This window comes from Chinchilla lanigera, unplaced genomic scaffold (genome assembly GCF_000276665.1).
Source record: "Chinchilla lanigera isolate Chin_1 unplaced genomic scaffold, ChiLan1.0 scaffold00018, whole genome shotgun sequence".
NCBI lineage: Eukaryota > Metazoa > Chordata > Mammalia > Rodentia > Chinchillidae > Chinchilla > Chinchilla lanigera.
In genome coordinates, this window is record NW_004955419.1 from 19472910 (window position 1) to 19488636 (window position 15727).

Below are 15727 nucleotides of genomic sequence, written 5' to 3' on the forward strand. Positions count from 1 at the left end.
CTCCGGGCCGCGCCGCTGCGCTCGCGACTGCGGCCTTCCCGCGGAGCTCGGGCCGCCGTACTTCCGCACGCGCCAGCCGCTGAGTCCGCAGGACGGGCGGGGGGCGGTGGTCCGCGAGACCGGCAGAGAATCCGCTACCTCACCACAGGATGGTGGCCGCCATCATCGTGACTCGCCGAGACGTGCGCCCTCCCCCCACCAGGAAAACCTGGGGGTTGGGGCCGGACTTGCGAAGCGCGCAAGCGCAGGGTGCGGCGAGGCTGTGCGCAGGCGCGCGCGGTAGCTGCGTCCCGGAATTGGGGGCGGGGCGCTTGGAGGCTCTGGAATGTCAGCGGCGGGGATCGGACGTGCGCAGGCGCACACTGCCGGCGTCGGCGGCGCTCGGGGCGGTTGGGTAGGGTCTGCTGCCGGCGGCGCTCTCCGCCCGCGGCCTCCCCGCCTGCGTCCAGGCTCCGGCGAGCTGCGCGTGTTGCGCAATCTGTGTCTCGCGGAGCGCTACGTGGAGATCCGAGTGAGTGGTGTGGAGCCTGCAGCGGGGGAGCTGGAGGGCGTTGGACGGGGCGGAGTGTGAGTGGAAGACTCGCAGTGACCGCAGTCGTCGGCCGATTCCGTGATCCTGGGCACAGACGGCGGCGCGGGCCTGGGTTCGAGTTTTGTGTTCTCTCACCGGCCTCCGGACCTCGGGCCCAAACCGAAGAACAGGTTTAAAACGGAGATCAAGTGACGTCACTGCCCTGGGCAGCGCTGTCCGGGGGTTCCCCAGCTCACCGCTGGGACCAGAGGAAAAGTCACAGTTCTTCGGCCTGGAGCCGGCGGCCTGCCGCCTGCCGCCGCTTCGCCTGGCCCTCCTCCTGCGCGGGCCCGCGAGGCCTTCGCTTTACCCTCGCAGCTGCCGCTCTCCCCCTAAGTAATCTCTGCTCAAATGTCGTCTTTCCGGTGACGTCTACCCTGGTTACTTGAAAATCGCAACAGCTCCAGTTTCGTTATCCTGCTGGATTTTTTCGATAGAATTTATCATCTGATTACCATATAATGTACCTGTTTATTTATTATGTTTATCATCGTTAAACTACAGACCGAAGCTGCATAAAGGAATGAATTTCATTTTGTTTACCCGTACCCTGCACCCAAGAGACCTGCCTGGTGTATTGTAGGCACACAGTAAATGTTAGTGAAATTGGCGAATGTGCTTCCGTTTCCTTAACAGTAAAATGGAGGTAATGATGTCACTCAGCTTACTGATCTTTAGAAGGGGAAATGTATAAAGCATATAAAATCTTAGTACCAAGAGCATAGTAAACAGTCCATAAGCGGTTAGCACTTAGTAGTACGCCCATTTACAGGTGAAGAAACTGAGGTATAGAAGTGTTGAGTAACGTGTATGCACTCACTCAACTAGTTTGTGGCAGAGCCAGAGTTTGAACTCAACCAGAAAAACTGGAGCCGGTTTTTCTAGGGGCCTCTTAATAACATATTTGACTTAAAAGTGTTGAAATGTAAAACACAGTAACAGGCATGTCATTATCTGTGTGACCTACTGCAGATCATCTCCCTAGGCCAGCATCCTTACTATAGGACTTGGTTTTCCACGGATTTAGAAGCTTGGAGATTATTCTTTCACGAAACTGTCCCTGACCAACTTCCCTCTCCACTCAGCAGGCATTTTCCTTTTCACATCACATATCTCCCCAGACCATGTTTGGATGTCTCATTCTTTACCTGCCTGTATGTCTAGTTTTAATCACAGGTGATTTCATCTTGACCCTTATGTTGAAATACCTGCAGCCTGGACCTTTCCCCTTAGATATAAATTAACTAACTACCTGTTATGGCTTGTGTCTAGATGTACTCCCCCAAAGCCTCATGTCCTCATAGGTGGAGCTTTCAGAGGCGGCTGGATATAGGGTGTATGAATGTGGATTAAGGAAGGGTGTGTGATACAGAGTAAGGTTTTGATGACTAAATTAGTCACTGAAAGGTTTAGCATAGATCTAAGTGTGCATGATGGGAGGGCTCTGCCTGGGTATGAGTGGTACCATGCAAAAGGCTTGTAGCCTGGATGGGATAAAGGAACCGGAGGCTTGCTGCTTGCTGCCTTCTGCCTGCCGTGCTTTTGAACTGTTTCTCCTCTGCCGTGCCTGTTTGCTATGAAGCCCAGTCTTGGAGATAGCCGACTATGGGCTGAAACTTCTCCAAGCTGTAAGCTGAAATAAACCTTTTCTTCTTTAACTTGTGGGTGTTGGGTATTTTGTCTCAGCAACGAGAATAGTAAGACACTACCTAACCAGTGTTTTCATTTAAAGCATGGCAGGCCTTTGAAAAATAACATATTCCAGTGGAACAGTTGACTTTGCCACGGACACCCCTTCACCCTGCAAACTGCTTCTCTTTGTTTCCCCCATCTTATTTGATGGCATCACCATCTGCCCAGGTACTCAGCTGAAGTTTTGTCTTCACACCTAAGTCACTGTCTTTCCTCAATTTACCCTACTCAACCACTGCATCCAGTATGTTGTCATGTCCCGTCAATTTTACTTTCCAATCTGTGTCCCTAAATCAGCCATTTTTCACATTTTCCACTTACACAACCATAGACTAAGTCATCATCCTTCACCTGCTTTGCAGCTGGTCTTTCAACTTCTAACCCTTTCCAATGTCCTTAGCATCCAGAGTGGGCTTTTTAAACCGTAAACCATTAATGCCTCATCTGTGCTTAATACTCTTTTTAGACTTCAGTCAGAATACCTGAGATACAAGGAGTAAAGATTTACTTTGGCTCGTGGTTACAGAAATTTCAGTTCATGTTTGTTTGTCCATATTGCTTTGGCCGTGTGGCAGGGCAGTGTATCATGAGGGGCAGGAGGGCATTGTGGTAGAGCTGCTCACCTCATGGGGAATGGGAAGTAAAGAGATAGGAAGGGGTCAGGAACCCTATATCCCCTTTGAGGGCATGCTTTTAGAAATATACAAGAATATAGTCCCCCAAATAGTTGTGGCAAAAAATGTTCTCCCAATATTTTCTAAAGAACAGTACAGGGGCTGGGGATTTAGCTCAGCGGCAAAGCGCCTGCCTGGCAAGCGCAAGGTCGTGAGTTAGCTTCCCGGTACCGGAGAAAAACCAAAACCAAAACCAAAACCAAACAAAAAAAGAACAGTACAAAATAAGATTGGTGTGTGTGTGTGTGTGTGTGTGTGTGTGTGTGTGTGTGTGTGTGTGTGTTGTGTTTTGCTTTACTTTTTAGAAAAGCTACATGCCAGACACTCATTTTTGACCTACTAGAACAAGTTGGGTAGACTGTGTGGGTTCTTGTGAGATGTAGTTGCTTGAGCCCAGAGCCCCACAGCTCACATGCTAGGTAACAAGACCTCTCCCTGTACCATAACAAAGGCCACCAATGAGCAGTGCTTGTTCTTGTGTGTCATACCTCCCTTCTGCAGTTGTTAAGCAAGACAAAATGATGGGAGGGAGTCACTGATACCAAATGCTTGGTAACAAGCCAAACAACTTTGCTTGCATCTTTGGCTATCAGTCAAATAGTTCAGTGGAGAGGATGAGTAAGAGGATAGGCAGCGGGTGCTGGCCCAGAAAATAGGAAGTGGTTTAGTCCATTACTATAATGGGACAGCTGAGGCTGGGTGAGTTTGTAAAGAAAAGGGGTTTATCTTGGCTCGTGGTTCTGGAAGTGAAAGTTTTAGAGGCTTCAACTAATGACTGCTTTTATTAATAGAGGTCTGAAGCATCAAAAGCATCATATGGCAAGAGATAAGGGAGTTCTCATCTCTATCATAAAGTCAAAATACTCAATCGTGATGACTTTACCAAATCCTGATCACCTCCCCAAAACCCCAGCTCTAAATACCATAGATTAAAGTTTCTATCCTTTTAATAATACCTCAAGATGGGGACTAAATTTCAACACATGAAGCCCTGGAGGCACAAACTCTATACAAGCATAGGACCAATATGAAAATGTCAGGCTTCAAACAATTTATTCATTCTCCCATAGTTATTGAAGCTGTTCCCACACAGGGAATTGTTCCTGGTGGTGGGGATATAGTAGTGAACGAAACAAAGTCCAGGCCCTCATGGAGGGTATTCTGGTAGGATAGTAATTAGGTGAACAGATAAGAAACTAAAAAGATAGACAATACTTCAGGGATGGTAAGTACTGTTTTTCTAAAAAAAAAAAAAAAAAAATGAAGAGGATCAGTAGTGCTCAGGAAAAGGAATGTTGCTGCAAAAAAATATGTCACATATGTTTCGTTCTCGTGCAGTGCACCCCTTCTTCACCCATCACTTACCCCCGAGAATGCTGACTTGTCAGGACTACAAGTTGACACCCTAGGGTGTCTCAAGAGGTGGGAGAACAGTGAAATTAGGTAATTTATTCCTCTTTGTGGTTGACAGTGCCCTTGACCCAAGGTCATTGGCTCTGTAGGGTGGCTTCTCTCCAGGTGATTTTCTTCCAGATTCTGGTAACTACGCCCTTCTCTGCTCCTTTAGGCCTTTAAGGCCTTGTTTCTTATCTCAGGGTCCTGAGCCTTCCCTATAGTTTCTCTGCAGACTCTCCCACATCACTGTAAAGAGTTGCTTTATTGAGTCTCCCTCAAATGTACCTATTTGTTTCCTTGGGCTACTGTAACAAAATACCACAAGCTTGATGACTTAAAGTATGGAAATTTGTTGTCTGACAATTCTGAAAACTAGAAATCCAAAATCAGAGTGTCGACAGGACTGCGCTCCCTCTGAATTTGTCAGGGAGAATTCTTCCCTGTCTCCTGAGCTTCCAGCGGTTTCTTGACAACCCTTGGTACTCCTTGGCTGGTGGCAGCTGCAGCGCTACGGTCTCTGCCTCCACCATCACATGCCACTCTCCTCTTCTGTGCCTGTGTCCCTGTGTCTCTTGTAAGGTGTAGGAATCCAGCTTAACCTGGCTGTAGCTGACCTGGTCATAACCACTATTTCCCACCAAGTGATCCTGGCACATAGTCCAAACTCTGTAGGATAAACACAGTCATTAAGATGCTCAGCATTTTGTGCCATGGTCCAGGCTGTTTCATAACTGATATTTGATATTTAATGATTTTGGGGAAAGCCCAGGTACATTAGAGTTGGCTGATTCCTACTCTTGTCTAGCTTAGAATCCTCTTCCTCCCGCCTTGGAGTGCAGGGACCCTCCTGTCCTGCTTCTGTCTAAGACATGCTTCTGTCCCTAGTAAATTTCATTTGTGTAATCTGGGTTTGTCTGCTTCTTTCTTTGACCTCTTGGCACCTTCCAACTTTGGCAGCTGGCTCTCACATACTGAGTTTTTCCAAAGCATAGGACACCAGTCATTTGGCATTAATGACCCCTGATGACTTTAGTATGACTTCATCTAACTAATTGCATCTCTAATGACCTCATTTCCACCTAAGGTCATATTCTGAAGTACTGAATGTAGGTCCTCAATGTGTGTGGGGTGTGTGTGTGTGTGTGTGTGTGTGTGTGTACGCCATTCAACCCATAAAAATAACTAATTTAAATATGACATCTGTTTTTCTGCTGAGATACAGATTTATATACAGGTTAATCAAGAAAATTTCCCTGATGTGGTGAAAATAGAAGTAAAGAAGGTAGTCATGGGGTTAGCAAGGCAATTAGAGGGAACCAAATAGGGGAAAAACGACAGTAATAGCCACAAATGTTCACACTCACATGATACCATGTGCAGACACAAGAGCCTAAGGTAGCAGCACCCTTGGCATATTGGAGGAATAGCAAGAACATCAGATGAAGGGGCCAAGGAATCGCTGAGGGAGACCAAGTGATAATCTTGAAAATGTGAGGAAGGACAGTGGGCAGAAAGCTACGGGAAAGACTTGGGCTTTAATTCTGAGTCACGTGGAAAGTCACTGGAGGATTCAAAGCTGAAAAGTGACATGCTGTGCTTTATGTTTTAAAAAGATTGCTCTGATTTCTGCATGGGGAGCTTCCTAGGGAGCCACGGACACAAAGGGGCCACTTCAATTTTTCAGCAATAATCCAGTGGAAGTGGTAACGTCTGTCAAGATGGAAGTCACACAAATGATAATAAGTGGTTTGATTCTGGACTTACCAAAGACAGAACTGACAGGCTTTGCTGGGCTGATGTGTAGGGTGAGAGAGAGGCCCGGCAAATGTCAGTTTATGTTAGAGGATGCCTTTGGAATCACTAGTCCTTTCTGGGGTGTCTGCCTTCAGTGATGGTGTTCAGCAGGACACCAGACTGTCCAGAAAATGTTCTCTGAACTCCTGCTCTGTACCAGGCATTGGTGTTGGGAATATAACGACGGACAAAATCTGATTCTGGACTTCTTTAAAAAAATTTCAATGTTTCATTCAAGCCCTTCCACAGGCAAAACAAATGCTGTCATAAATTTGTTTAATATAGTAGCATCCATTTTTAGGCCTAATGTAAGTTTTCTGATACCCAGTTGTATCCCTTCACCTTTGCCTTAGTTAAAAGTTCCCCTCCCCATGTGGTTTGCAATATAGCCTACTTGTTCCTTATCCCAGTGATTCAAAACCCACATCCCAGAGCTGCTGACTATAGTGAAACCTACTATTGAACATCAGAGTTGATTAAACAAACGACCTCCCCCCTTTGATTGTGTTTTGTTTAAACCAGCCAATCTTCATCCCACCCCTCTATGAGAAAGCCTGGAGGATCATACACATGGATCTTAATAAAGGGACAGCTTCAGTGGTTCCTGCAATGCTAGTTGAGCTCCTGCTGCCTGTAGACTTTCAATAGGCATTCTCTTTGTACTCCTAACCTCTGTGGGATCTGTGAGGAACATATTTATTGTTTCATACATTCTGGTTTCACCATATTATGTCTCACCTGGCTGACATACCTGGACCTCACTCCCCATACACTACCCCATCAGGGCTCTGCTGCCAAGTGGCTGTCTTGGTTTATGGCCACTCTCAAGAGCGAGATCCCAATACAGACACAGAAAGAAAACTGACAATAGAAATCACAACACATGCCTAGTCGTTAAGCAATGGCTCCTTTCCCCGCCATTTACAAGCTGATCCATGATTTATGACTCAACTTTGTGTTCATAAAACTGCTCCAAATTCTAGATAGTTGTCCAATGGTGTCATCTGCTTAAGTACAAAATTATTTCCTCATTGTAGTAAAGCTTCAACTTATTAAAGAAAATATTTTTTTTCTCCAATCAGATTTTATTAATACATTTTAGATATACATAATGATCACATTCATCATGGGAATTTGTATCTGTTCATGGTAGAACTTGCTTTTTTTTTTCCCATTCCCCTGCCCTCCCTTCAACCCCTCCTCTCCTCCCCATTTACAAAATAAAAAAATATTTTAAGGGCCGGGGATATAGCTCAGCGGCACAAGCGCCTGCTTGGCAAGCGCAAGGTCCTGAGTTTGATTCAAGGTACCAAAAAAGAAAAAAAATTAAGCTTTAATTTTTTTCTTTTTCATCGTTCAGCTTAAACTTCTGATTCCCTCAGACTCTCTTCTGCTTTCCCTGCTTCAGATTTCTTATTCATATTCCCTTGCTGTGTAGATTCAGGTCCCCGGGGAAGCACACACTAGAATAGAGTTACAAATGATTTTTTTTCTGGTATCAACGATGAAAAGTAGAGGAAGCACGGTTTGGCAAAGAAAGCCTGCAAACCACAACGCTGCTACATTTCCTGTACAAGGAAAGAGGGAAAGAAACAGAACTAGGGAAAAAGATTTAGACTGTAGTACAGATATGATAAATCTCAACCAACCCTTTACACTGTGTTAACTTTCCAAATACCTGAGATATAAACCATGCAAAGGAGGAAGTGTTTGTTTCGGGTCACAGACACGGAGGTTTTCATCCATAGTCCTTTGGCATGGACTTGGCTCAGTGGTTTCTGGGCCTGTAGGGAGGCAGAATGTCAGGTAGACAGCACACGGCAGAGTAGAGCTCCTCACCTGCTAGAGGCTGAGAAGAACTGTGTGTATGTGTGCGTGGGAGAGGGTGTCTTAGTTACTTTTCTGAGTACTGAGACACAATACCCAACACCCAAAGTCAGAGGAGGAGAGGTTTTCCTGGCTCACAGTTTGTAGAGGTTTTAGTCCATTGTCAGTTGTCTCCAACGCAGGGTTTCACGCAGAGGAGGAAGTGCGTGGAGGAAGGCAGCACACGTAATCCTAGCATCACACACTCTAGATCCAGCCCCCCCCCGAAAACCTCTGTTTTAGGGGGACATCTAGATATAAGCCATACTGGGGGGGGACACACCGAATATACCCTTCAAGGGCATGTCCTCGGTGACCTACTTCCTCCTACTACACTCTACTTCCCAAAGTTTTCACCACTTCTCAGTAGCCCATTAAGCTAAGAATCCATCAATGAGTTAATACATTGGCAAGTTTATTTTGTTTTCTTTTCTTTTCTATTTTTTTTTTTTTTGGTACCAGGAATCGAACTCAGGACCTTGCACTTGCCAGGCAGGCTCTTGTGCCACTGAGCTACATCCCAAGCCCTCCATTGGTAAGTTTAGCGCTTTCATGATCTAATCACTTTTCAAAGACCACCCCCGCTGAACGCTGCTGCACCGGAGGCCAATCCTTGACCACATGAGCTTTTGGGGAATGTTTCACATCCAAACCCTAAATACACAGCACTGGAGTAAAAACTGTCCATTACAGCAATCACTGTTTGTAGGAAATTCCCACACTTTGGTAAACAACATGCTCGGGAGCTCAGGGCTGCCCAGGAAGCTAACTAACTGTGCTTTCCATAGCACATTTCACATTCTCACAGGTAAAGTTTTTCTTTTCTCTTTCTTTCTTTTTCTGAGACAGGGTCTTGCTATGTAGTCCAGGCTGGCCTTGAATTCACTATGTAGCTCAGGCTGACCTTGAACTCACGGCAGTCCTCCTGGATCAGCCTACCGCGTGCTGGATGACAGACTTGCACCACCACGCCCAGCGAGGTAAGGTTTTCCTTAAAGGGTAGTCTGAGTGGCACACTTGCTGGTGGGTCCTCGAGTTGGATACGCTGCTGGGAAAGATGTTACACCTCTGGATCGGGTGTCCAGGAGAAGCGCCTATATAGTGGTACAGGCTGAAGCAGGAACCTATGCCAGAAATGAATGCTTACTTTGGTGAGAACAAATTTTATGATTGTCCAGCCTGCAAAAGACCAAGTGCAGTCAAGTTGCCACTGACAAGTCACTTGATCCCTCAGAGAAGAGTGCTGTATTGGGGATTCAGAGCTGGCCTCTGTTTCTGGCAGGTTGGACATGCAGGGGTGATGGTAGCTCTGTTGGCTTGGTGAGAGTCCACGTCAAAGGACTGCTTATCGTCTCCATCTCTGCCGCCATGGTCACTCCATTTGTGGTCCTGTTGTGCTTCTGCTCTTGCCTCCTCTTGAGCATGTCTGCTCTAAGCAGAATAGCCAGATCCATTCACAACATGAATCGCATCAGTGCACTGCTGCTCAAAATCTGACAATGTCTCTGAGCTTCACTCAGTAAAACTTTGTGTACCATGATCCAGAGGGCCGTGCATGGCTTGTCTTCCTCCCATGCCCCGTTTCCTTTCTAACTCACTAGCTATGCATTTTTCCCAAGTTCACTCTCTTGTAGTCTCTGACCTTCATGCCATTGCTTGAATTGGCCAGGCACTTCCAGCTAGGGCTTTTGTTCTCCCTTGCTGAAATGCTCTTCCATAGAAATCTTCACTTTGCTTCACCTATTCTGATTTCTTTTTCTTTTTTCTTTTTTTTTTTTTTTTGAGACAGGGTCTCACTGTGTAATTCAGGCTGGCCTTGAGTTCATTATGTAGCCCAGGCTGGCCTCAAACTTGCAGCGATCCTCTTGCCTTAGCCTCCTGAGTGCTGGGATCCCAGGTGTGTGCCATCATGTCTGGCCCTTCTCTTCTCATATTTGCTTAAATCTGGCCTTTGTCATCAACCCTACCCATACCCCTTGATCAACCTTTTTACTGTGAGAAAATGCCCAACACTTCCCAGCCCACCATTCCTGGATGTTCTGTATCCTGCTTCCCGTTTTTCCCCATTGAAACTCAGTATCTTCTAATACTACATAATTTATTTGTTATATTCATTGTTTAGTGGCATCTCTACTACTAAAAAGCAGGGATCTTTGTCATTTTTTTTTTCTCACTCAACATTCTCTAAGCACCCAGAAGCCTGCTTGGAACAGAGAAAGAACTGAATTAACAATGAAAACTTTGAAAGTAGCAGTTTCCCCAGCTTCCTTAAACCACAGGTCAAAGAAGGCAAATTGAGACAAAGTGATACTGTATTGTTGTATATTAGAACTTAACAAGACTTTTTGCTATCAAAAGGGATTAGGAGTGATGTTTTCATTGTATGTTGGTGAGTTTACACTTTTTTTGCAAAAGTTACAATGTTTTGGAAAGTCATTTATTCACACAGAAAGTTCTAGGGCTTCAATTCTTGTACATACCAAAACCTGTCCATTCTACATGAGTACCCCGAAAACAACGTTGTTTTTTTTTTTCTTTTTTTTTAAGCTACTATGGTTTGAAAAATTGGTTTCATGATGCAGCGAGCAAATCAGTGGGGCAAAGGCCTGGCATTCACATTTTTTATGTTTAAACAGTACTGTTTACACAACTCAGCATTCCTTTCTCTTATTTGAACTGATTTTCTCATCAGTTTTGCAAGAGGGAGTAGAAAAATTCTTATCAATAGGTTGTGAAATAGATCTTTTGCTGAGGCCCAATATGTTTAAACAGTTCTCCCACACTCAGTGTTTTTTTTCTTCTCATTCCAAGGTTTCTCATTTCCAGTTAAAGTTACTTTTACTGTGTGATCGATCTGAAGTACACCTGCCTTACCTCTTGAGTTAGAAATCGTAGCTGGATTTTTGTTGAAATCATGTGTATTTGTTAATTTACTGTCTTTTATTCTGCAGCATTTATTGGGATGTCATTACATGTCAGACCCTTTATCAGACGGGTCTCTGCATCTCTGCCCCGAGGAGCCGAGCAGGAGAAACAAACATGTGGTAGATCTGTGCTGTGTGCCGGGGTTGAGGAAGACGGTGAAACTTGACTAAGTCTGTGTGGGGTAGAAAACAGACCGGGAAGACATTGTCCTTTCCCTGCGTCAGTCTCCACAGCAGGTTATCTAATCTGTTTATTGACCAAATGTGCTAAGAGTTGAATTTGAATTAGAATGTTATTTTCTCATAAAATAAATCCTGAGAAAATTATAATTCTGCAGGCTTCCTCAAAGAAACTTTATGAAGAGCATTAAAATGTTTTAGAACTTTAAATGGAAGGTATAGATTCCTTTTTCAGGGACCCATATTTATTCTTCGTATTTTTGCAATACGAGGCTGCCTATGTTTTGCAGAAGTGTTATATTATTAGGAGGAACCCCAGGACTAAAAGTATGGACGTTCAGATGGCAATTGTTAAGTGAGATTGGTTTTATAGTTTCTGGGTTTCACTGTACTGCCAATCTGTCTCCTCCGTTCTGTGGCTTCTCATTGGAACTCTAACTTATTGTAAAGACTATGTTACTCATGTTGTGGTCTGTTCACAGTAAAACCAGGAAAATACAAGGACTGTGTGAATGGGATGCACCCTTAAACGCAGTGAAAATTGTACCACTTTCTCTTCCAGGTAGCTTTCAAGAGAAAACCAATTGTGAGAAAGTCAGAAATAGCTTTCTGCTGGTCAGAGTACAGATTTTTGGCAGATGGAAATATACCTGTCATGGGCCGGGGATGTAACTCAGCAGCACAGCACCTGCCTGGAAATACATTGGTCGGGTTGATGCATCATATGATCTTTCAAAAAATGTTCACATTCAGTTAATTGTTAAAATTATAAACTACTTAAAGATATTATCTCTCTCATACTGGCACAAGAATGGAAAGATAAGCAAAGCATCAAAGAAAATACCCTAAAAGAGCACCTCCTATGCATTCATAGGGCTTGATGTTGAAATGAAACTTTAACAGTCTTTAATAGGGATAAGTTTTAGCGCTGGAATAATTCATTAGGCATTTAAAAACCTTTGTGTGTTGCATTATGTATGCCCAGAAAATGATGTTCAAGTCCTAACCTCTGGTACCTGTGAATACGACTTCATTTGGAAATAGAGTCTTTTTTTTTTTTTTTTAAGTTAAGAAATACTTTTTTTTTCTTTTGTCATTTTGAGACAGGGTCTCACTATGAAGTTCAGGCTGGCCTTGAGCTCACTTTGTAGCCCAGGCTGGTCTCTAACTTGCAGCGATGCTCCCAAGTGCTGGAATTACAGGCATGCACCACCATGCCCGGCCTGGAAATAGAGTCTTTGGAGATGCCGTCAGGTTAAGATGAGGGCATACTGGGTAAAGAGTGGGCTGTAATCTGATGGTGGTATCCTGATAATGAAAGGGAAATTTGGACACACACACAGAATGTCATATGACAATGGAGATAGAAATTGGAGTGATGTTGCCACAGCCTAAGGAATTCCAAGAATTGTTAGGACCTCCCATGAACTGGAAAGAGACAAGGAAGTATCCTGCCAAAGAGCCTTCAGAGAGTTGTCACTCCTGACATTTTGATTTATGACTTTAGCCTCTAAAACTGTGAAACAGTAAATTTCTGTTGCTTTAGTCAATCATTTTGAGCAATTGGTTATACACATGCAAAAAACTAATACAAGAAAATATACATACACAGTGACATAACTTCTGGACATACTAGTAAATGCAAAAAATTAGATGACCAAAATAGAAGAAATAAGAAATAAATATTGATTAAATATCTGATTTGTAAAAAATAAGCTTTAAAAATGTCCATAATGGGCCTGGGATGTAGCTCAGTGGCGTAAGCGCTTGCCTGGCAAGCCTCAGGTCATGATTTCGATTCCTAGTACCCAAAAAATAAATAAATAAATAAAAATAAATATGTCCATAATGGAGTTGCCAACATAAAATTTTCATTATCTTTTTATCAAATAACACTATAAATAGAAAAACAAGAAACAAACTGAAAAATATCTCAAACATGTGACAAGCACAGTATATTTTTAGATGTATTACTCATACAGACTGAAAATAAAAGCAGTAGTGGGTGTAGTGCCACACACCTGTAATCCCCACACTCAGGAGGCTGAGCTAGGAGGATCTATGTGAGTTCAAGGCCAGCCTGGGCTACATAGTGAGTTCAAGGCCAACCTTGAGTGAGATCTTGTCTCAAAAAACAAAACAAAACAAACAAACAAGCTTTAAGAGCCATTTGGGCAAAAGACAAAATCTTTATACACAAACTTTAAAGAAAAAAGACAATTAGCCAATAAATACTATGAGCAGATGTTTTATATAGTGTTTATTATCCACCAGACCCTTTTCTAAATGCATTACTATTTAACTTTTAACCCTCATGTCAATTATGAGCAATCTTAGTCAAGTTACTTAAACTTTTTCTGCCTCAGTTTTCTTCCCTGTGCACATGTCCAAGAATTCCTCCATGAGTGATACAAGAAAGGAATACTGCTGGGTCATATAGGATACATATTTTAAATTTATTAGATTCTACCAGAGTTCTATCCAAATTTCTGTGTCAATGTGCATTTATTAGCAACACAGAATGTAGCATTTTCCCCATGCCTTTCTAGCTAATACTTCATAGGTTCTGTAGTCTTTCTCTCTCTCTCTCTCTCTCTCTCTCTCTCTCTCTCTTTCTTTTTTCTTTTTGTCAATCTGATGCACTGTCACTCTTGCCTCTCAAGAATTCAAATCCCATAAATATTTACAAGTACATTCAATTTTTGTGTGAAGCACATCATATACAGGAGAACCTTAATGAAATCATCAATAAATTTCCTAGCTGAAACCCAGCAGGTCAGGAAAAAACTGAAATTAAAGTGACGTATTCAAACAGCTGAAAGAAAAAAAAAAATGTCAAACAAGAATACCTAGGCAAAAGTGCTTTTCAAAGGAGAGAGAAATACTTTCCTAGAGGAACAAAAGCTATGAGAGTTCTTCAATACTAGACCTGCTTTATAAGAAATACTATAAGGAATCCTTCAGAAACAAAAGGCCTCTAATATGTAATATGGGAATCTGAAAGTACAGCCAGTCTTCCATTGTTGCTATGGTTTGGATCAAAAATGTCCCTAAAAGGTTCATGTATTTAGAGGTGGGACTTTTGGAAGATGAAAAGGTCATTAACCTCATGCACGCATTAATCCACTGATGAGTTCATAGAGGATGTGGTATTAGGAAGAGGGACCTGTCTGAAGCTAGTAGGTCACTAGCGGCATAATCTGAAAGACCATATTACTGTCTCTAGCTCCTTTTTCTCTAGCTCTTTCCCTTTGGCTCTGCTCCCTGACCACCGTGAGATGAGCAGCTCTCCTCCACTGTGCCCTTTTGTCTTGATGTTTCCTCCTTGGAGCCAGCTGACATGGGTTCTAACCACTTACAGTGTGAGCCCAAATAAACCCTTTCTTCTTTGTGTATGCCAAACATTTTGTCCCAGCAATGAAAAGGTGACTTATACAATGTCTGAGGGTTCTACATCTGTAAATTCAACTTGCTGTGGATCAAAAATATTTGGGATTGTGTCTATGCTGAACAGGTACAGATTCTTCTTACTATTCTCTAAACAATATAGTGGCCAGGCATGGTGGTGTATGCCTACAATCCCAGCACTGAGGAGGCTGAGGCAGGAGGATCTTTGGGAGTTCGACACCAACCTGGGCTACAAAGTGATCTCAAGGCCAGCCTGAACTGTATAGTGAGACTCTGCCTCAAAAAGACAAAAAAACAAAAAACTAAGAAAACAAAAAACTAAGAAAACAAATACAACAACAACAAAAAATCCCAAACAATATAGTGTAACAATTATTTACATAGCACTCACATTATATTAAGTATTACAAGTCATCTAGAGATGATTTAAAGTGTATGGGAGGACATGTGCAGGTTATCTGCAAATACCATACCATTTCATATAAGGGACTTGAATATCTGCAGATTTTAGTATCTACAGGAGGGTTGTGAAGTGTGTTCTGTGGACACGGAGGGACAATTGCATAAAACTCATTGGTAAAAGTGAATATATAGAATTCAGAATAATACTATTATAGTGATGTATAAGTCACCCACAACTTTAGTATAAAGTTTGAAAAACAAAAGTATTTAAAAATGGCAACACTAACTTGGTAACAGATATGCAGTATACAAAGTTATAAAGTGTGACATCACAAACATAAAATGGGGAGTGTATAATTACAGAGCTTTTATATTATATCTAAGTTAAGTTGTTATTAGCTTATAATAGACTAGCAAAACTACAAGATGTCTTATAATAGCCTGCTGGTAACTAGAAACCAGAGACCTAGATATACAACAGATAAAGAGAAAAGAATCAAACATGCCACTACAGCAAATCATATCACAAAGGAAGACGAGGGAGAAAGGAATAAAGAATCTAACAAAAACAGAAAAAAATGGCAGTGATAAACTTACTTTCTCTTTGAAGATTTCTCTTCATTACTCAGGAAGTCATTTTCCCTTCCTCTCAATTCTCTTTGCATTTTATCCACTCATTCAAAAATATTTGAGCAATTCCAGGCAAGGTGGCACATGCCTGGAATCCCAGCACTTGGGAGGCAGTAAAATTGTCACAAGTTCCAGGCCAGCCTAGGCTATGTAGTATGTTTAAGGCCGGCCTGAACTACAGAGTGAGACCC

The 15727-nt window shown here is 42.9% G+C and overlaps 1 protein-coding gene across 1 annotated transcript in view; it reads right to left on the bottom strand.

Moving 5' to 3' along the window:
• The window catches only part of Rad23b (RAD23 homolog B, nucleotide excision repair protein), a gene marked incomplete in the record, with an annotated part of 44767 nt that extends 44495 nt beyond the window's left edge, over positions 1-272 (bottom strand). Inside the window, 1 exon segment of the mRNA XM_005382764.2 lies at positions 1-272.
• Between the last annotated feature and the right edge of the window lie 15455 nt (positions 273-15727).